The 21,114-nt window shown below is 41.4% G+C and overlaps 1 pseudogene across 1 annotated transcript; it reads left to right on the top strand.

The window, feature by feature from the left end:
- Positions 1 to 5,706: 5,706 nt before the first annotated feature.
- On the top strand, positions 5,707 to 19,864 carry LOC307123850 (NLR family CARD domain-containing protein 3-like; annotated as a pseudogene). The gene is made up of 6 exons: positions 5,707 to 5,820; positions 12,388 to 14,217; positions 17,249 to 17,422; positions 17,505 to 17,654; positions 17,967 to 18,013; positions 18,101 to 19,864. The product of its transcript is annotated as an NLR family CARD domain-containing protein 3-like (transcript).
- The last annotated feature ends 1,250 nt before the right edge of the window (positions 19,865 to 21,114 follow it).

The raw sequence follows: 21,114 nt of genomic DNA, 5'->3' as shown, positions 1-21,114 counted from the left end.
TTTAACATGTTTAAATTTAAATAAATTTATTAAAAAAATATATGCATGTGCATCAGCATGTAAACAAGTATGTTTGATTGTTTAAATATTTATTTTGTTTTTATTTATATACTAAAACTGTGTTTTTTTGTTTGTTGCCTCAGGGCAACACTGTGCAGTTAGACCACTTTTGTTCAGACAGTATCATAGGGTTAGGACCATATGGTGCATTCAAGTCTTCCTGGGAAGTTTGTTTTTACACGTTCAGAAAACTCAAAGAATGTGCATTATGAGTATCATTTATGTTTTTTATTATTATTATTAACACCGATCAGGCATAACATTATAATATCCCTAATATTGTGTTGGTCCCCCTTTTGCTGCCAAAACAGCCCTGAGCCATCGAGGCATGGACTCCACTAGACCCCTGAAGGTGTGCTGTGGTATCTGACACCAAGATGTTAGCAGCAGATCCTTTAAGTTGTGAGGTGGGGCCTCCATGGATAAGACTTGTTTGTTCAGCTCATCCCACAGATGCTCGATTGTATTGAGATCTGGGGAATTTGGAGGCCGAGTCAACACCTCAAACTCGTTGTTGTGCTCCTCAAACCATTCCTGAAGCATTTGTGCTTTGTGGAAGTGTGAAAGAGTTAAAGAGGCCACAGCCACCAGGGAACACTGTTTCCATGAAAGGGTGTACATGCACTGCAACAATGCTTAGGTAGGTGGTACATGTCAAAGTCACATCCACATGGATGGAGGACCCAAGGTTTCCCAGCCAAACATTGCCCAAAGCATCACTGCCTCCGCCGCCACGCCTTCTTCCCATAGTGCACCTGGTGCCATGTGTTCCCCAGGTAAGCCACGCACACGCACCCGGCCATCCACGTGATGTAGAAGAACACGTGATCATCAGGCCAGGCCACCTTCTTCCATTGCCCCGTGGTCCAGCTCTGATTCTCACGTCCCACTGTTGGTGCTTTCGGCGGTGGACAGGGGTCAGCATGGGCACCCTGACGGGTCTCAATGAGCCTTAGCCGCCCATGACCCTGTCGCCGGTTCTCCACTGTTCCTTCCTTGGAGCACTTTTGATAGAGACTGACCACTGCAGACCGGGAACACCCCACAAGAGCTGCAGTTTTAGAGATGCTCTGACCCAGTCGTCTAGCCATCACATTTTGGCCCCAGGAGCCGTGATGAAGAGATCATCAGTGTTATTCACTTCACCTGTCAGTGGTCATACTGTTATGCCTGATTGGTGTATGAATATAATACATGAGGTGTTAGTTGTAATTAGTAGTAGGGTTTTTGTATTGTTTTATGTTTTTCAAAATATAATTTTATCTAATGCACATATTGCTTGTTTTCCCTATTGAAAATCTATATAGAAAACCTTGGAGTTTTAGTACCCTTATGGCACAGTGTTTTACACAGTGTATTATCAGGGACCCCCAAGCTCCCAAAAAATGGGGTGAAATATTTTTTTCCCCAAAAAATAAAAAGTCATGCCATAGAGGGTTCATGTAAATAAAGCATTTCAGCTGTTGTTCAGCTGAAGTCAGTTCAGTGTTGATTCAACAATTCAGCTCGATTCCTTTGTGTTTTCTTAAGCTCTGAACGTTGTCATATTCTTTACAGCAAGATTTCATGAATAATTATCTCCTGCCAGGCTTTCATCGTGTGCACGTGATTGACTGACGGCTTATCATGGCTTTGGAGGGTGTTTTTTCCACATTGTTCTGCTACTTAACATGAAGAACAAATGCATTTGGGATTTTCACTATCTGGTCTAGAAACTCTTCAGTCAAACCGCTTCAGGGATTTTCACGCAAGTGTGTCAGCTGAGCTCTGACATGCAGGGGCAGACAGAACTGGTTTTACATCGTCTCCTTCAGGAAACACTTCAGATCGAAAGCAGAAGTTAGGACTTCATAGTGAGAAGGCATTTCAGAGATTCAGAAACAAATGTCACTTCAAGGTAAGTTATTTAACTTAAACCTTACCTTAAACTCAGCGATAAATTGTACTTTGAAATGCTAATGGTGAAAAATTAAGATTATATTTACAAATTCTAATATATATACAAAATAGAATATAGAATGTATGCAAAGTATGTTTTGACTGTAAATGTTACTATTACTGTAAGCATCACAGAGGAATATGTGCACAACACTGTCAAGCATAATGAATTCAGTGAATGATTAATGAGTTTGTCAGGCCTGTCAAGCCCATATCTAGTGATTTGATCAACCAACAACCTCATCTTCTCTTCTTCATTCTCGTCCTTCAGAGTCTTTAATACGTCAAGTGTTGTGAGAAGAACAACAGCACATGAGCTTCTAAACAGAAATGTGTCCTATCCCTTTGAACGCGACAAACACGCCGACGCGTGAAAACAAACAGGATGCCCAGTGAAGTCCACTCTGAAATGCGTCTGAAAATGAACTGTAACTCAACGAATACTTGCCACACATTCATGCCAGATATGTCTTTATAAAGATTGAAATGCCTACTTTTAAATAATTATCAAAAACATAAATGTCATTTTCAAAAACGACAAACTTTTACAATAATGCTGCTCACATATTATTGTGGCAGAGTTTGTGCTGAATACTAGAATAATCAGAAATAGAACTCATCTTTGCCTGACCATCACACACATGGTTTGTCTAAATCAGAACTTTTTTGCATGGTGGTTGAAGCAAAAAGGTTATTACCTAGTACTATTTTACTCTGCTCAATTCTCTTCTGTGCATTTTTAAAGAAGATATATGTAATGTCTAGTGTGTTGGTTCTGTTTCATGTTCATATTTTCTGTTTGAGTTTAGTCAGTCATGTTTCCTGGTTTTGTCATGTGTTCCTGTTTGTCATGTGATTCCCTTGTCCTCATGTGCTATGTTCTAATTGGTTGTTTTAGTCATGTGTTCTTAGTTCAGTTCTATCATTGGTTCATTGTCTTGATTGTCCACAGGTGTGTCTTGTTTAGTCATTAGTCTTTGTGTATTTAAGGGGCATATTGTAGGTTAGAGACCCCAGTGAGTCAATGTATAGAAAAATAATGTAGGAACTAGATTTCTTTAAAATATACTTTAAAATAGGCTATTAAGGCTTTTGGAGTCGTTTTTGTGAGAAAATGTTACTTCCGCATCTAAAAATGCCAAAACCGGACGTGACGTACCGAGAGGGAGTGCGGTGAATTTCAACTATAGGAAAACAATGGATCGCAATGACAGTTCGGACGCTGAGCGAATTATAAATGTTAATTAACACTCATATGGCAGACCACAGCCATACAATTATGACACACAATTAGGGACAGGCCAGGATTAGACAGGACAACAATTAGAGGAGACTGATTGAGTATTTGTGTGAGAAGAAACAGTGGAGACTAGTGGCAGAGGTCTAGGTGAGAGACCAGTGTTAGTTTATAGATAACGGTAGCTAAACGATATGTGTACACTGTGCTCAGACTACAATACTGTACAGATTATTATCATGTATCAGGCAATAGCAAAGCTGGTATTGGTCATCTAGGATTATTGATTCTTACCAATAACAGAAACTAATAGGGTTTGACCATCAGGCATAAGTCACACTCGTTAACCCCTAGGAGTCTGAGCTGTTTTGGGGCCCTTTAGAAGTTTTGACATGCTCTGACATTTGTGTTTTTTTCAGTTGCTTATAAACACATTAATGGCAAAAGTGTAATTGCACTGTATTCAGCACAAACTGGGCTACCAGAATATATGAGCAACTTGTATGTACATGCTTGTATTTTTGAGAGAAAAATGTTTATGCACAGATTTTGAAAAAACTAAAAAATTTATTTACTAGATAAGTAAACATTCTGGGGGGAAAATCTAAATGAAGTGAGTTTTTGCTTAGTTAGTTAGTTAGTTAACTTTATTGTCCCCAAGGGGAAATTCTGCTTGGGCACAGTGCAGAGTTGCTTCATAAAGGTAGATAACTTAAAACAATCTATATTCTCTGCCACAACAATTTATGATTTATTACACCAATTTATTAAAACACAACAATTAGGTAATGAGATTTAAACCATGTTTTTACTCCAAACTTACTTTATATCACAAGTAAAATGTTTTAAATAACCTTATGTGATCTCATTTGGCTTTGGATAAAAAAATCAGACAGAAAATATATTTCACAGTACTCTGGATCTGTGACTGTCACATCTCCCGTCAGCGGCCGAACCACAGACAGTATAACGTTAGTGTTATTGTATGTGTTTCATGTTATCCTTTATTCATTAATTCTGTTATGAGTTTATTTCGTGCTGATTCACAGAAAGTGTGAGGATGCATATGACGTTATGAGTATGTATTTGAGTGAACTTGAATGTACATACATGGCATGAATTAAATATTTACATTACCAGCAGTCCAGTACATAATTCCAAACTTTTTTGAAAAGTGCAAAGTATGCATTTGTGTTAATCACAAATGCACGTGTTCACGTAATCGTGACGTAAACGTGTTCACGTAATCCCATGCTAACAGGTTGGAGCTTGCATACTGCCTGTGACACGCACATCTGGAGCTGCGCCGAAAACGCGTGCAAGCTAGAAATAAAACCGACGCCTATTTTTCACGTAACACGCAAACGTTTAGGAAGCATTTCCAGGCAAAATAGAATTAGAAAAGCTGTTTATTTGTAATATTGACACAAATACATATTAATAAAGTACATTTTGGTGTTTGAAAGTCTCTATGTTTTGACATAAATGCAGATATAATTGTAATTAAAATATATATATTTTCAAATATTGCACCTGTCAATACAGAATGAAATATTCTGTAGCCTATTTTGCTGTCAATACTGCTGACGTAGTCTTTGCTGTATCAGTAGGCTATATATTTATTTTTAACATGAAGTATAAGCCTTCAATGGCAGCAGCGCCGCGTCAGACACGTTTCTGGTGTGTAATGACATAAATGCCACGCTCACACCACGCAGCCAGTGTGTAGCCGGGTATAACAATGTTTGACTTCATCATATCGCCGGGATGATAATCCTCCAGTCTAAAGTGAACTCCACAAACCACCGCGTGTTTCCAAGCAGATGTCATCTCTTCACCTGCACAAAATGCCACCATGCAGGTTTTTGAAATTTTTTTTTTTTAGGAAACCTGTGGACTCGATATCCTGACAGGCTGGACACAATAATTTATAAATTGAAATAGAAAAACTACCGAAAACACACAGACTCCTACAGAATACCAACCTGTTCTGCACTGAGCCGATGCAGAGCTCGGCAAGCGACTCCCTCTCGTGATGTAATATGACGCAATGTTAAAAAAAGCGTTTTTTACAAGCGGCCAACGAAACGGCCACTTTATCTACTAAATTAGTGCTCTTATGTCTTTTTAAAACATTTTAAATCCTGCATTACCTTTTCATATGGTATTTTCATACAAGGTTATATATTAATTTTTTTTACCTGCAATATACCCTTTAAGCCCTCATGTTTGCCATGTGTCCTTGTTGAGTAATGTTCCCTGTAAACTGATGTTGGTGAGTGTCTGTTCATGGTTCATGTCAAGTCATCATTGGATTCTGTTTATCCCCTTGTTTAAATAAACTGCACTTGGGCTTACCTCCAGTGGACTATCTTTACAATATAATAGATATGATTTGTCATGTTATTGGTTTTATGTTTTTTCTATGTTCATGCCTTGTTCCAGTTCTTCATTGTGGGGAATAGAGAAAACGTTGCATCTGAAATGATGCAGGAGACATTGAGAACATCTCCCAAACCCAGATGTGTGTCTCTGACGAGTGATGGATCAATGATGAGTCCTCCTAAATTCAGTGACGAATCATTGTGAGTGTAAATGTACTATACTATATATATTTTCTATTTTTATTTTATTTACCTACGAATATTTTAATTTAATTTCTGTAAAGCACTTTGAATTGCCACTGTGTATGAAATGTGCTATACAAATAAACTTGCCTTGCCTAAATGTAACGAATCATCACTCTGGCAGGGAACCATTTGCATGCTTTATTAAGAACAATCGTAGTAGTGCAGGCAGGGTCAGACAGGAGCAAACAGGTATAACAGTAGACAGGCAGAATAGTACACAGTAGACAGGAAGTTGGTCAGGACAGGCAGATATAACTCACAGAACAGTAAACAGGCAATGGTCAGAGGCAGGCAGCAAAGGATCGATGACGGATAGCAAACAGGATCAGCAACAGACAGTCAGACTAGGAGATAATGCTTAGTAAAGTTCACCACGTCAAAACAAGACTTTGCAACGTACTGAGGGGTAAGTGGGTCCTTATAGATCATCTCTGTGACAGAGCCCCCCCCCGCAGAGCACCTCATGGCGCGAGGAGACAACCGACGCCGAGGTCTTCCACGAGGCCGAGGGGCTAATCTCTCCGGATGCGCAGTGTGGAATTCCTCCACAAAGTTGGGGTCCAGGATATCATCCGCATTGAGGTGGTTCCTCCGTGCCATACCCCTCCCAGTCCCCCAGGTACTGGAGTACTCTTCCTCGGCGCCTGGAGTCCAGTAGTTCACGGACTTGATACGCCTCCTCGCCTTCCACCAGGATATATGGGGGACCCTGATCACCAGACACCTCCCCGGGACCATCGGCAGGTTTGAGCAGGGATACATGAAATGTGGGAGAGATGCAAAAGTGGTTAGGTAAAGCAAGATGAAATGAAACAGGAGTAATCTGACGTGTGATTTGGAAAGGAGCAACGTTTTACAGGGGAGTTTAAGACGTAGATCTCTCGTGGACAGCCATACCCATTGACCTGGCTGGTAGGCGGGACCAGGACGATGGTGGCGATCAGCTTGCTCTCTCAGACGGCGGACAGCATGTTGCAGGTGAGTACGGGCCCTATTCCAGGTTTCTTCACTCCAATCATTGATGGCAGGGACATTGATGGGCTCGCCAGACCAGGGAAACAGTGGTGGTTGAAACCCCAGAATGCATTGAAACGGGGTAATCCCGGTTGCTGGCTTGCGAATGGAATTCTGTGCATACTCAGCCCACATGAGATATCGGGACAGGTCGTTCTAATTGTGATTACAGCACGATCGTAGAAAGCGGGTAAGTTCTTGATTAAGTCTCTCAACCTGTCCATTAGACGGAGGGTGATACCCAGAGGTAAGGCTGACTTTGATGCTCAGTGCCTGGCAGAAAGCTGATCAAAAGCGGGAGCTGAACTGAGGACCACGGTCAGACGTATCTTCTGGCAAAACGTAGATCCTGAAAACCCAATTGCAGAGCTGGTCGGCCGTTTGCATGGCGGTGGACAATGGGATGAGGACAATGGGACAACGCCTCATCCCAGCTTGGACAATGGGATGAGGCGGCAGGCTTTGGAGAAACGATCGATGACTGTAAGTATGGTAGTGTATCTGTCTGAGATGGGTAAGTCTGTGATAAAGTTGATGGCAATGCGAGACCTGGGACGGCGTGGTAAAGATAGGGGTTGCAACAGACGACGGGGACCTGATTGGATGGTTTATTTATATTGCAGATGTGGCATGCTTTGACGAATTGTGTAGAATCCTTGGATAATGATGGCCATCAGAACCGGTTCTGAAGGATCTGAATGGTAGTGGTGATGCCCGGATGACCAGAAGCAGGTGAGTTTTGGACCATCTCAAGGATGTGGCTGCGGAAAGTCACAGGAACGAATACCTTGGTGGGAAGACAGTCAGGAGTTGTTGGCCTGTTCCAGTTCTGACATGATATCCCACTGTATGGGTGCAACAACAAGAGAGGCAGGTATAAAAGTGTCAGTACTTCTTGGGTTGATCTCACCTTCAAACTGGCGGGACAGGGCATGACATTTTTTGACCCAGGACGATAGGTAACAGTGAAATGGAACCGTGAGAAGAACAGTGACCAACGAGTCTCTTGTCAGTGCGGAGGTACTCAAGGTTCTTGTGATCTGTTAGGATGATGAACGGATGTGCTGCTCTGCTCCCTCCAACCAATGGCGCCACTCCTCGAACGCCGCTTTCATAGCCAGCAATTCTCTGTCTCCGACATCATAGTTTCGTTCTGCTGCAGAGAGTTTTCTGGAATGATAAGCACATGGATAAAGTTTAGGTGTATTACCTTTCCGTTGGGACAGGACTGCCCCTAGTCCGGTGCTGGAGGCGTCAACCTTGACTGTGCATGGAAGGGATGGATCGGGATGATGCAGGATAGGAGCAGTTGTGAAGCGCTCCTTCAGTTGTTGGATGGCGTCGATGGCAGCAGGGAACCACTTGAGGTGAGGTGGGCCCTTCTTTACCATTTTGGTAAGCAGACAGGCTATGGTACTGAAATTGCGTATGAAACGCCGGTAGAAGTTTGCGAATCCTAGGAAACGTTGCAGTTCTTTAATTGTGTTGGGTTGTGGCCAGTTGAGAATGGTAGACACCTTCTTTTCATCCATGGCAATGCCATCAGGACTGATAATATAACCAAGGAAGGAGGTTACCGTCTTATGAAACTCACATTTCTCAGCTTTGGCATAGAGTTGGAACTGAATCAATCTCTGTAACACCTGTCTGACCTGCTGAATGTGTTCTTCCATGGTTTCGGAATAAATCAAGATATCGTCGATGTAGACAATGACAAATTGATTGAGCATGTCTCTGAACACGTCGCTAATGAAGGCTTGGAACACTGACGGAATATTGACCAGCCAGAAGGGCACGACGAGGTATTCATAATGACCAGTAGCTGTGGAGAAAGCAGTTTTCCATTCATCCCCTTCCTTGATGCGGATCAAATTATAGGCGCTGCGAAGATCGAGCTTGGTGAACTATCGGGCTGTGCGTAGTTGTTCCAGAGCCGCCGGTACCAAAGGTAATGGATAGCGAAATTTTATGGTGATCTCGTTCAAACCCAGGTAATTTATGCAGGGACGGAGACCCCCGTCCACGAAGAAGAAGCCCGCAGATGCTGGCGAGTTGGAAGGACGGATGAAGCCAGTTCCTCCTCGATATATTTCTTCATGGACTCAGACTCCAGTTGTGAGAAAGGGAAGATACGTCCCTTGAGAGGTGCGGCCCCTGGAATCAGATCAATGGCACATTCGTAAGAGCGGTGAGGTGGTAACTGATACGCACATACATTACTAAAGGCCAGGAAAATGTCTCGATATTCCTCAGGTAGTGCGAATTCTGGAGTGGATTCAGCAGGTTCAGTAGTTTTTGTCAGCTTGAATGGTTCTAATGCACAGATGAGGTGAGTGAGACAGACACTTTGATAAACAGTTCGAGACCCAGTGAACAATTTGTCCTTCTCTCCAGCAGACGTGGGGATTGTGAGTTCATAGCCATGGCAACCCTAGAATGACGGATAATGTAGACGTGGGTAAGACATGGAATTGAATGCTTTCAGTGTGAAATATACCAGTCTAAATAGTGATGGGTTGGGTTATGGTGTTCACGCGTCCAGGGCCCAGGGACCGGCCGTCTATTGCTTCCACTGTGAGGGAAGAAGAACAGGCGGTTAATGGGAGCTGATGCTGTTGTGCATAGCTCTGGGAAATAAAGTTCCCGGAAGCCCCGGAATCCAGAACGGTGGTGGTTTCTAGTCGCATGTCGTTTATCAATAATGTTATGGGCAAAGAGACACACAAATCAGAACTGTAGTAAGGATTGGCATCACTCACTGACTGTGGGTTTTCTGGATGGGTGCGAACTGGACAGTCATTTCTCACATGACCAGGACTGCCACAGTATAGACACAGACGGTGAGTTAACCGACGGCTTCTCTCCTCTTCAGACAAGCGGTAAGCATTAACCTGCATGGGTTCAGAACTGTCAGGGTCCGCAGGTGATTGTGTGCGATCAGTACGTCTCTGTCCAGCCTTGCGTGCGTGAATAAGGTTGTCGACCTGTATAGCGAGTTCAATGAATTGATCCAATCTCTTGCCATCATCATGACAGGCTAGCTCCGTCTGTAACTCATGAGCTAGTCCTCTCCTGAAGCAAGTCTTTAAAGTGTCACTCACCCAGTTGGTTTGAGCCGCTAGTGTGCAGAATGCAAGAGCATATTCAGCCGCCGTTTTACGCCCCTGTATAAGCTCCATCAAACGTTTGCTGGCTCCCTTTCCATCACTGGGAAAATCGAACACCTCTTTAAATTTCTGCAGGAAATAATCATAGGTATGAATAGCAGCTCCATCATCATTTGACACCGCAGATATCCTTACAGCGCCCTTCCCGTGAACAGTGAACCAGCATCAGTGAGGTACATGGCTGGTTGTTGGTTAATGAAGAGAGAACATTGGAGAATGAAACCCTTACACTTTGTAGGATCGTCATCGAACTTCTCAGGCAGAGAGAGGTGGGGATTCATCGGCGACGGCGTGCCAACCGCGTGGGTAATGGCGGCCGTGGCAGGTGGTTGAGACGCCGCGGGCACAGATAACTGAATACCATGTAGTATGTTTACCAGTTTGTCCGTGAGACTTGTGAGGCAGTTGAGCTGGTGTTGGTGGGCAGCGAGTTGACTGGCTTGAGCTGACAGTGAAGCACACAGGTGAGAGAAAGCAGCTGGATCTTGAGTAGGAGAAGTCTTCTGTAACGAATCATCACTCTGGCAGGGATCCATTTGCATGCTTTATTAAGAACAATCATAGTTGTACAGGCAGGGGTCAGACAGGAGCAAACAGGCAGGATCGTAAACAGTAGACAGGCAGTTGGTCAGGACAGGCAGATATAACTCACAGAACAGTGAAACAGGCAAGGGTCAGAGGCAGGCAGCAAAGGGTTGATGACGGATAGCAAACAGGATCATCAACAGACAATCAGACTAGGAGATAATGCTTAGTAAAGTTCACCATGGCAAAACAAGACTTTGCGATGTACTTCTTCTTCTTCTTCTTCTTCCTTTTTTTGGCGATTCAATTTCGAGCATTACCGCCACCTACTGTGAACTTGATCCAGAGACTCTAACCACTACCCCCATCCTTACCCACTATATTAAAACATTATGCTACAGCCAGCGCTGCGTGTTTAGCTCCTCTGGCTCAAAAAAAAAAACCCTCAAATCCTATTAATTAAACCTGTATCTTCCAAATATTTACATAAAGCTTCTCTATTATCATCTCCCTGTTCTGGTTTTAATATGTTTCTCAAAGTTATATCAAGCTCCTCTTTCCTCATAATCTCTTCAAATAATTGATCTCTATCCTCTTTATATCTTTCACAATACATGATAACATGTTCTACTGTTTCATTTTCTCTACACCATTCACAGAGTCCTGTTGGATGCTTGCACATTAATTTCAATGTTATATTAAGTCCTGTATGTCCTATTCTAAGTCTTGATAAAATGTTTTCCTCTCTTCTACTTCCACCCAAGTACCTCTTTTTCCCGACTTTTGGCTGTATTGCATACATGTGTCTACCCTTACTTCCTGTTTCCCACATTTGTTGCCATCTTTGATTTATTTGCTTTTTTAAAGCTTGTTTCGCCATTTTATCTGCTGCCTCATTCCCTTTTACCCCGACATGAGCTGGTACCCACATGAATATTACCCTCACTCTTACCTGCTGTAACATATATAATTCTTGCAATATCTCCACTACTAAATCCTGTCTAGAGTCTGACTGTTGTGCTTCAATGCACATAATTGCCATCATTATTGCAATTAACTCTCCTGAAAAAAATGATAATTTATTTGATATCCTTATTTCTCTGGATATCTGCAGATTTGGAACAACAAACGCTACACCTACATGTTCATTATCTGCATTTTTTGATGCATCTGTATATACATGTATTGTATGCCCATAATTTAACCATAAGTATTCCTTTACCTGGAATTCCTCTATTTCACTCTGACCTTCTTTCTGCCTGTTTTCCAACATCCTTAAATCAGCTGATGGCTGTGGCAAAATCCACAAAGGGACTGCTGGTAACACCACTCTTGAAGTAATTCTTAACTCTTTAATATCCAACTCTTTTATTAAATCATCAATCACCCATCCAAAACTATTACACTTACTTTTTCCATACTCCCAACACTGCTCTAATACCCTTAAAGTAGGATTTGTCCTGTCCCATAAGATTCGCCCAATATACTGCATTTAACTGTTGTCTTCTTATTTTGAGAGGCATATCTCCTACTTCTACCTGCAACGCTGAAACAGGTGAAGAAGGGTATGCTCCACAACAAATCCTTAATACCTTTGCTTGAATTCGCTCTAGTTTGTCCAAGTGGGTCTTTGCCGCTGATCCATATACTATGCTTCCATAATCCATTACTGATCTAATTAACGTTATGTAAATAGTTTTCAGTGCCAGCCTATCTGCCCCCCAGACTTGCCCAGACACACATCTCTTTTATTCAACACTCTTTTACACTTGTCTTCCATTTCATTTTATAATATTTCTTTACATATGTTTCTTAGCAGTGTGAATAGAGATGATCAGACTGGAGACCAGGATTCTCCTCAACCAGTGGATGATGAACTACAAAGAGTCAAAGACCGGAACAAAACCATCATGAAGAACAAGTATGAGAGATTATTTGAGGGACTGAAACTCCAAGAGAATGAAGCCCTCCTGAACAGAATCTACACACAGCTCTACATCATAGAGGGAGAGAGAGAAGGAGTGAATGAAGAACATGAGGTTTTACAGATGGAGAAAACAGCCAGAACACAACACTCACAAGACACTCTAATCTACTGCAATGACATCTTTACAGCCTCACCTGAACCAGGACGTGAGGAGAAAGAGCAGATCAAGACTGTTCTTACTAAAGGCATCGCTGGAATCGGAAAAACCGTCTCTGTGCAGAAGTTCATTCTGGACTGGGCAGAGGGAAGAGCCAATCAGGATGTAGATTTCATGTTTGTGCTTCCATTTCGAGAGCTGAACTTGATACGAGATCATCAGTACAGTCTTCACAGACTCCTGCTGGACTTTCATCCTGAACTTCAAGATCTGGACTCAAGGATTTATGAGCAGTGTAAAGTTGTGTTCATCTTTGATGGTCTGGATGAAAGCAGAATCACACTGAGGTTTTCAGACGCTCAGGAAGTTTCTGATGTGACTGAGACTTCATCAGTGGATGTGTTGATGTCAAAGCTCATGAAAGGAGAGATGCTTCCCTCGGCTCTCATCTGGATCACCTCCAGACCAGCAGCAGCCAATCAGATCCCCTCCAAATACATCAACCGTCTGACAGAGATTCAGGGATTCAATGAGCCTCAGAAGGAGGAATATTTCAGGAAGAGAATCAGTGGCGAGCATCAAGCCAGCAGAATCATCTCACACATCAGAAGAGCAAGAAGCCTCCACATCATGTGCCACATCCCCGTCTTCTGCTGGATCTCATCCACTGTGCTTCAGAAGCTCCTTGAAGAAGATCTGAGGGCAGAAATCCCTCAAACTCTGACTGAAATGTACATCCACTTCCTGCTGATTCAGATAAACATGAGGAATCAGAAGTATGAAGAGAGAGATCCAGAGAAACTCCTGCCGTCCAACAGAGAAGTGATTGTGAAACTTGCTGAAGTGGCTTTCAAACAGCTGATGAAGGGCAATGTGATGTTCTATGAGGAGGACCTGAGAGAGAGCGGCATAGATGTCACTGACGCCGCAGTGCATTCTGGGATCTGCACTGAGATCTTTAAGGAGGAATCTGTGATTCATCAGAGGAAAGTCTACAGCTTCATTCATCTGAGCATTCAGGAGTTTCTCGCTGCTTTCCATGTATTTTACTGCTATTTAAGCAGCACTGTAGATACCCTTAAGGTTATTGTTTCAATGCATAATCTGCTTAAAGGAGCAGTAGATAAAGCTCTTGAGAGTGAGAATGGACGGCTGGATCTGTTCCTGCGGTTCCTGCTGGGCGTCTCTCTGGAGTCCAATCAGAGACTCTTACAGGATCTACTGACATGCAAAGAGAACAGCTCAGAGAGCATCAGGAGAACCACACAGTACATTAAAGACAAGATCAAAGATGGACGTGAACTCTCCACTGAAAGATCCATTAATCTGTTCCTCTGTCTGCTGGAAGTCAAAGATCAGACCCTTTCCAGAGAGATTCAGGAGTTTGTGAAATCAGACAATCACTCAGAGTCGTATCTCTCTCCGTCTCAGTGCTCAACAATCGCCTACATGCTTCAGATCTCAGAGGAGCCGCTGGATGAGCTGATCCTCAAGAAATACAACACATCAGATGAAGGGAGAAGAAGACTGATATCAGCTGTGATCAACTGCAGAAAAGCCAAGTGAGTGTTAATGCTATTACAGTAAGTATAATGACAATGTTCTCTTGTTGATAATTATTCATGTCTCTTAGTTTGACCCAGTTATTCAATACTTTTTGAGATAATTTTCTCAAATCCTTTTTGGGGTTTCTTTCAAGGTGTTAAGATAAATTTTTAGGTAGATGTTTTGTAGCCCCAATGCTCTCAATCATCAGTTGGAAACTGGTGCTCCAACTGTGTGGCATCAGCAGTGCAAGATATCAGCAGAACGAGGAAATAGACACCATACCATTACAACACCATAACACTTTCAACTTATATTAAGGAAGATGGGTCATATTTATACACTCAAGATCAGGCAATAATATCCAGGATATCCTGGACATCCAATCAAAGTACTCAGGGGTCAAACCATAGATTACCATATAGTAACAAGTAAGGTATGTATATGCACAAATGTGTTTGTGTGTCTTCAGCTCCTGTGTGCGAGTGTGTCATTGTGTTTAAGGTCTAGTTCTTGTTTGTCTAGGTGTATCAACAATGTGTACATAAGATAACGGAAATAAATTACACAAAGGCAGTCTTGCACTAGAACAGTCAAAAGTAAGCCCAAGAAATATGAAAATATGAACAATGGCCACCTTAAATTTCTTATTTAGTGCTTCACTTTTGATTAAAATTTATATGGCTGTTATAAAAATTATTTTTAAAGGGAGATGGCACAGGGTAGCCTTCAGTCTACTAACATGTATCAACAGCAGGTCAGTCAGTATTCCTGTCACAGCAATCACTGTGGTCAGACCGAGGTATTTCGGCTCTCCGAACTTAACTGGTTTTAGGCTTCTGATCAGCACCTCCTGGTTGGGCACAACCTGGTATGTTGATATTTCTGATGGAAGAGGAAATGTTAGCACGACATCACCATTAAAAGAATCACATTTCTTGACCAGGGGTCCATTCTTCATATGGTGCTAACTCGGTTAGCTGTATTTAATTGTTGACAATTGTCCAATGATCTTGGATTGTCTGTTTCTTCGAAGCTCATCCTGAACTTGCTGTCCATAAGCTCAAACCTGCTCTGGAGCAGACTTATTTCATTTAAAAAGGATTAGATTGCATCTTCGGGTGATTAAATAAAAACATTTATCATTTATTTATTATAAATTATGTTGGTTTGGTCGTTTGGCTGTTTCCTTATAAAGGTCCAGAAATTCATAGATTTTTTTTGTGTGTAATTTGTCAAGTTTTTTGCCAGGTGGCTTTTTAAACTATGTGATGTCCTTACGTTGCTGTCTTTCCGTCAGCCAATCGCTGCACTGCTGATTGTGGTTTAGAGTATCGATGCATCTACCCTCTTCAGTGAACACATGAGCGTGCAGTGATTTTAGACAACTTAATCCAGATATTTCAATCCAGTTATCACGATTAAAAGATCTGGGATCTGTCAAATTATCTCAGATGTATTAAGTGAGGTAGGAAGAATGGACCCCACAGCTGTGACGGTGATCCAGGATCACCCCCATTTCACCTAAATAAGAAACTCCAACGTGGACTTTGATCCGTGGGGTCAGGGAAGACCTTCCCATCAATATTTCAAAAGTAGACATTCTGGCAGTGGAGGATGGTGTCATTTGTATTTTAGCAAAAACAGCTGGGAATATGAACGTTACTCTTTTTTTTGGCTAAACACGCTTTAGTTAATTGTTAAATAAATCATTAACTTTAGTCTTTGGTAGTTCTGTTTGTTTTCTCCACCAATGAGGTGTTTGTTAAAATTTTAAATCAGTAACTGAAGTTTGTTATTTTTTATGTAAAAGGTGTTCCATTATTGCTTACAATAACAGTTGATATCCCAAATATGGTATGACTCCTTTGCACAAAATTTTAACCACTGTTTTTGCATTCTCCCTCACACATGGGAGAGCTTCTGCCCACTTTGTGAGTTTGTCAACAGTCATTAACAAATATTTACATTTTTAAACAGGTGGTATGTGCATCATTAATTGCTTGTGCTGTCTTTGCAACACTTGTGTGTGACAGACCATGATATTAACAGCCTTTTTAGGCATATGTTAAGTCAGCCTCAGTAAAAATTGGTCACGATTTGATTGTGCCATCATAGTGAAGTCAATTTAAGTCACCTTCATTAATATAGCGCTTTTCACAATATAGATTGTTTCAAAGCAGCTTTACAGTGATAATAGGAACTTAATGGAAGAGAGATTGTTTTGGTTGTACATCAACTCTAGAAAAAAAGTTATTGTAAGTTTTTGACTTATTCATTTCCGTTGTAAAAAATCATTAGTTATTTATTTTGGGGCCACTTACACAACACAATTTCCAACCAAAATAGAAAACTATTTTTTTGGCGTTTTTGGCGCTCATCCGCACAGCAACAGTGCCAGGTGGCTAGAGAACGCAAACCTTGAAACAGGTTAATTCATTAACTGAAAACTTCTTCTCCATTTTGAATGTCTTGCACTGCTGCTCGCGTTACGTTGGTTTACATTCAAACGCACAAAATATCGATACGGCAGCTGCTGTATCGCTACGTGCATCGTCAGGAGTTCATGACAATGTATCGTTGTATCGATATTCTGAGCACAGCCCTATTGTTCACAGTCCTCTGCTGATGTGGCTGAGATAAGCAGGTCATCTGATACTGTAGCAAACAAGTGGTTGATGGTAGTTTGATGGTGCTGTTGGTTTTGTGTATGATCACAGAGATCAAAGTAGGCGAGTCAACATAGCCGCTAAAGTCGGGGACCCCTAGAATCATCACCACTTTTCTCCCCTCTAGCGACAGCCCTGACCAGCTGCATGCTTTCCTGTTGTCATCTTGTGTGGACACAGTCTGTGAGAGATCTCATTTTGTGAGGCAACTCCAGAGCTCCAATCCACAGAACACATTGGGTTCTATAACCTGATTAAGTAATTGGATTAATTTTTAACCAAAATGTAAGATTCTGAGTTTGATGGGGATGTAAATTTTCAGAACAGCACAAGTTGTTGCCTTGATTCTCAAGTCATTCACTGTTTTTCACTTTTTCAGTCTTGCTGACTGTAATTTCTCAGATCAGCACTGTAAAAGTGTGTCATCAGCTCTACAGTCTTCAAACTGTGTCCTGTGAGAGCTTGACCTGAGTAACAATGACCTGCATGATTCAGGAGTGAAGCTACTCTCTGATGGACTGAAGAGCCCAAACTGTCAGCTGCAGATACTGAGGTATTAAGAACATGAAAGATTACAGTCTGACGGTCATAATATTGGTGTGTCTATAGATGATTTGACTGTTTTGTGTCTGCAGGTTGTCTGGCTGTATGGTGACAGAGGAAGGCTGTGGTTATGTGTCTTCAGCTCTGAGTTCAAACCCCTCACACCTGAGAGAGCTGGATCTGAGCTACAACAACCCAGGAGATTCAGGAGTCAAAATGAAGGACTCACTGCAGATACTCAAGTATGATGAGTACATGTGGTGCAGGGAAGCCTTTTTAACTGTATAGATTTAAACCTTTATTCATATTTTGTTACATTTAGAGTTTTCAAATTTACAAAAAAACTAAGTAAAGGATAAAGTTTATAAAGAAGTTCGACCGGGGGCATTTTTGCTACTGTATGTGTGTAACCGAACAGACACATTCTATGATGGAAGAATAATCATAATACCTTATTGGTATGAATGGATTGTATCTGGCTCTAATACAATAGTTCATCTGTGAATAACTATTCTAACTAGTCTTGTATTTTGTTTTTGCTGTTGTTGTTTAAGTCTGGACCATGGACAACCCTGCAGGATCCAACCAGGACTGCGAAAATGTGAGGTTTTTTTTTTCTTGACACACATGCACTTTTAATGTTAACAAATTAAATCAATACTGTTTTTATATCTCTTCTTGTGTTCAGATGCCTGTGATCTCACACTGGATCCAAACACAGCACACACTCAACTCATTCTGTCTGATGAGAACAGGAAGATCACATATGTGAAAGAGCATCAGCCTTATCCTGATCATCCAGACAGATTTGATGAGTGTCCTCAGGTTCTGTGTGGAGAGAGTCTGACTGGACGCTGTTACTGGGAGGCTGAATGGAGTGGCTGGGGTCATACAGCAGTGACATATAAAGGAATCAGCAGGAAAGAAGAGAGGAATTGTAGGTTTGGACTAAGTAAAATGTCCTGGTGCCTTTTTTGCACTGTTGATGGGTTCACTCTTTGGCACAATAATGAGAGCACTGTCATACCTTCTCCTTCATCCCCATCTAAGAGAGTAGGAGTATATCTGGACTGGTCGGCCGGCAGTCTGTCCTTCTACAGGGTATCTGACACACACACACTCACACACTTACACACATTCAACACCACATTCACTGAACCCCTCTATGCTGGATTTTTAGTTTATGACTCATCCGTGTCTCTTTGTCAGATTAAACAACTTCACATGAATCTCAGGCAAATTAACTAAATTTAATTGTAGCTAATACAGTGAAAAACATAATCAGTATCTTGCTAGTTTGCCTTGTTTATTCTTAGTTTACATTTTTATGTAGTATGTATAAGTCCTAAGTATACTAAGTCCCACTCCGATACTTGTATTTTCTAAGTACATTTTTATTATTATTATTATCATTTTTTTACACAATATACTACAAATAATTTTATTTGGCTCTTATAATAATTTAAAAACAATCTAAAAGATGTCCTTAGAAATAACTAAAAATAGGTATTAAATTAGGGATGCTCCAATCCGCCTTTTTTGCCTCTGATATTGATTCTGCTATCTGGTGTTCAGTATTGGCCAATACCGAGTACCGATCCGATATTAAAATAATAATAAAATTTTAGCAGCTCTTATGCAAAACTGTCTTTCTCCTAATTTCTCACATTAATGTAGTCTGTAGAATAACTGATCTAGGACTTTCCTTCTTAAGAAATAGTCTATAAAATGATAGCTACATTGTTCCTGTTTTTCTGGGATCAAGGTTACATTACATATTTGTTCTTTTCCACTTTAATTTCTTCACAACCTATAAACTTTAGCAGATTAATCTGCTGAATGTGATTAATCTGCTATAAGGCATAAAGGTATAAATAAATAATAATACAAAAAAATCTGTAAAGCTGCTTTGAAACGATGTGTATTGTGAAAAATGCTTTATAAATAGCCTAAATTTGACTTTACTTTTAGTGATGGCTATATCAGCTGATGCAAAGTATAAATGTGTAAACTGCTTAATAAAGGTTGAAGTTTTGGAACATGACTCTAGTCATGTGTCAATTCTTCCAATGGCAGACCATTAATGTCTACGCAATTTTTACTTAACTCGCAAATAAGAAAAATCTAAATCTTACACCAAGGTTTAAGCCTATATACAGTAGTGTAAAAAGCATACAGGAATCATCATTTTGTGGGTTTCTGTCTTTCTTTACTGCGTATATCTAAAATATATGAGCTTCTGTGGAGCGAATTGGGACATGATGCACACATGCCTATTTCACATGCATGAAACCTAATTCACATGCACAAAAAAACGATACTTCAATTGCAAATATGGTAATATTTTACAATAAGGTCTCGCTCGTTAACATTAGTTAATGTATTACATAACATGAACTATCAATGAGCAATACCTTTGTTACAGTATTTATTAATCTTTCTTAATGTATAGTAAATTAAAAATTAAAAATACAAAAAATTTAAAAATTCAACAAATACAGTTGTTTGTTCATGTTAGTTCACATACAAACAACTTAGTTTGTCCGTACCGTCTCCAGCCGCTTCAACCAACTTATCCTTCCGCTTCAGATCCCGCATCGTAGCTGCATTTTTACATTAAAAAACAGTTTAGTATGTTTTTTTTAAAGCGAGGACACAGGAAGTGTAACATGACATCTGTGTCCTCATAAACCACATATACCTGTACACACACACACACTCTTATAGCTGTCCATCGTTTCCGATGATGACGCTTGCTTCGGGGTTGGGGAGGGGATCAACGACATTGCCGCTGGTGCCACTTCTCGTGGGCGTTGAGGCCGATCCTTGACCCGCACACTCGTCCACAGGTGGAGCAAGGGAAACCAAAGGATAGACGAGCTCCAGTTGCCCTCTGGTGTCTTTGTCTGCGTCTCGCGGCTCTCCGCTGTTGGTTTTTTTCGTGGATTTGTGAAACTACTCGGGCACAGGTAACCTGCCAGGCTGATCTGTCCTGTGCCAGAGCTTCAAGATGCATGGGATTGATGTTGGAATGCTTTAAAAGTCCCTTGGTGTAGTCCTTATAGCGCTTCTTTTGTCCACCAGCCGCTCGTTTGGCGCCTTGTACTTGACCGTAGAGGATTTGGCGAGGCAAGCGGTGGTCCGGCATACGGATGGTATGCCCTATCCATCGTAGGTGTTTCTTAGCCACTGCGGCTTCCATGCAGATAGAATTGGTGCTCTGTAGGATTTCCGCATGTTGGACTCGGTCCATCCAGGAGAGGCCGAGGATCTTCTGAAGGCAGCGGATGTGGAAGGATTGCAAGAGGGTGATGTGTCGGCTGTATGGAGTCCATGTTTCCGCCCCATAAAGCAGGGTGGAGACACACACAGCATTATAAACAGCAACCTTGGTGCTGACCCTCAGATTTCGATTTTCAAAAACCCTACTACGAAGGCGACCGAATGATGAGGAGGCTTTTTTGATACGGGTGTGGATTTCCATATCAAGGGAGCAGCAAGAAGACAGAGTTGAACCGAGGTAAGTGAACTGATCTACATTTTTAAGTGGAATGCCGTTTATATGGAAGCTGGGGGGTGAAGAGGTTTGAGAGAAGATTTGGGAAATAACTTCAGTTTTTTTTATGTTAACCTGAAGACCAAAGAATTGGTAGAGACAGGTTATTGTGTTGAGGGCGTGCTGCATGGATTCTGGACTATGTG

The sequence above is a fragment of the Gobio gobio genome (genome assembly GCF_949357685.1).
Source record: "Gobio gobio genome assembly, chromosome: 3".
Taxonomy (NCBI): domain Eukaryota; kingdom Metazoa; phylum Chordata; class Actinopteri; order Cypriniformes; family Gobionidae; genus Gobio; species Gobio gobio.
Note: the sequence above shows the minus strand (reverse complement) of the source record. Positions and strands in the feature narration are given on the sequence as shown.